This window comes from Montipora foliosa, chromosome 4, assembly GCF_036669935.1.
Source record: "Montipora foliosa isolate CH-2021 chromosome 4, ASM3666993v2, whole genome shotgun sequence".
Lineage (NCBI taxonomy): Eukaryota > Metazoa > Cnidaria > Anthozoa > Scleractinia > Acroporidae > Montipora > Montipora foliosa.
Genome location: NC_090872.1, coordinates 734,627 through 737,126, shown reverse-complemented (window position 1 = coordinate 737,126; position 2,500 = coordinate 734,627).

The window sequence follows — 2,500 nt, the reverse complement described above, 5'->3', positions numbered from 1 at the left end:
CACTCCTTCAGCCCCCAGTTCAACCACTCGCTCAGCCGCTATCGCAGCTGAAAGTACAGCCGCTACTTCAGCCGCAAGTTCAACCACTCCTTCAGTTGCACCTTCACCGACACCATCAACAGCTTCAGCTCCATGTCTCATTGGATATCTACAAAACGTAACTTCAAACATGATTTCTTCAAAAGGATCGGAATACATTTTATTCACGGTGCAGAAACATGATTCTCCGGTGAAAGCTGTATGCTTTTCGCCAAAAAAAAACACAAACAACAAGTTGAAAGCAAGGCTGAAAGCAAAACTAACAAAATTTGTCCCTCCTCCAAGCGAGGAAGATGTCATCTGGGTGAATAAAAATACGGAGATTGACGACGCACGAGACACGGAGGTCAATTTTTCATTCCGAAAAGTTGAAAATGAGACAGCTACCATAACTACAACAAAAGATGTTGCTGAAATCAAAGTAAACCAAATCGTTACCATCCGGGGCCTTTTACTGTTTGGAGAGAAGAAACCAGAACAAATGCTAAGTAAGCCACACCTTACGAAACTAGAAACTTCTTTAGTTGACGACTACGGCTCAATACCTGTGACGCTGTGGAACAAACAAGTAAATACTGCCCGAGATGGCCAACACTCGAAATACAAAACATCCGCGTACGACAATATAATGGCCAAAAGTACTTGTCCTCCTCTACCGAAACCAAATTATTACTTTCCAAACATCAACTTAGTCAACTAGAGCCACAAGCCATTCATCAAGCGAAAGAGACTCTCAAACGTCAAATACAAGAAGCTGAAGGTTCTCTACGCCCAAGTGCTCATCGTTGAAATCTTGAAGTATTTCACCTGCGTCAATTGCAAGAAAAAGGTTCAATCACGCCATGAGTCGCCAATGCTGAAATGTACCAATTGCAACTGCCATTTTCTCAAAAACAGAAGCTCAAAGAACACAGCAGCAAGAATTTCTATTCAAGGAGATGGTCAAACGTCATGGTACACATTGTTCACACCCAGGATCCAGGCAACCGTAGACTACATGAGTACTAATACTAATGAGAAGAACGTGGACCAAATGGACGAAGAAGAACTGAGTCAAGTAATTCTTTTGTGTAAAGATTTGAAATTTACGGTGACTCCTACCAATGTAATCACCAATGTTACCTTTACCTAGATGACCTCCCGTTATCATCAGCTGTAGCTAACCAGTAGTAACTAACCAACAGTTTTTACACAATATCTAACTGTTACCGTAAATTGTTATAAATGGAGATGTGAGATACCGTGATCAGTGTTAGTTTTGACTTCACTGATTTATACTAGCTGTCACCTATGTTGCATTTCACAATTTAAAAAGACGAAAAACCACTAAGTAAACTAATTTTTTGATCTTAAGGTTTGAAATTGACGGTTACTCCTACCAATGTTTCCTTTACCTAGATTACCTACCGTTATCGTATATGATGACGTTAGTTTTCACTTTATTTTGTACTTGTCACCAATGTTGCATTTCTCAGCAAGGAGGCAATTAACCACTACAATAATAAACGAACAAAAGTTGAGTGAAGTACTTGCAAACACTTTGAAATAAATCAGTTGGGTTTTCGTTACACAAAACGAGTTTTAAAAATGTTACTTAGGAAGTTTTACAACCCTTCAACCCCACATTTATTGTAATCTTTCACAGAGCGAAACTCACAATTTATGTTTAGATATTTCTGGATTTGTCATAGTTCCTAGTTTTGGAGATTTGGAGGGAGTAGATTAGGTCTTAAGACCTAATTTTAACCACGCGCTGTTCAGTATTTATTTTAGTGCGTAAACAGTCCCTTTCTGCAAGAAATTCTTGGATGAATAAGGAACAATCATACAAAATTCCACTTCTCGGACAGAACTGTCTGCAATTGCACATTGAAAGTATGTCATAAATTGCGTCGATCCTATAAAAAACCCGCACAAAATACAGTCTGGTAAATAATGTCACGCTACCCAGTCTGCAAATGTCGGAAGAAAATTTACACTAAATGATTTCATTACTTCCAACTCCGGTTTATGGCCACCAACAAACGAAGTTTTACGGATCCACATAACATAATGACAAAGTCCAGTATTATACTGTAGAGTTACGATTAGCAATTTGAGGTTCCCTCTTTGAACTAAGATTTGTTGAGACGCTCCGTGACGGCGCCAGTTGCTGTAGATTCGCTAGTTAAAACATAGGTCCCTCGGCGGACATGTGTTTTCAGGTAATTGTTGACTTGTGATTGTGATTGGCGTTGACAATGCATGCTTGGAATGCACGAAGATCATTGCAATTAAGTTTACAGATAAACACTGCATGTCGCTACTTTAACAGTTACAAAAATAGGTCCCTCGGGGGGACATGTGCTTACGGGTAACAAATGTTACACCTGGTCCATTAACATTGTCTGTGTGATTGTTGACACATTTTTATAATTTGCGCTGACAATGGCTGCTTGGAATGCACGAAGATCACTGCAAT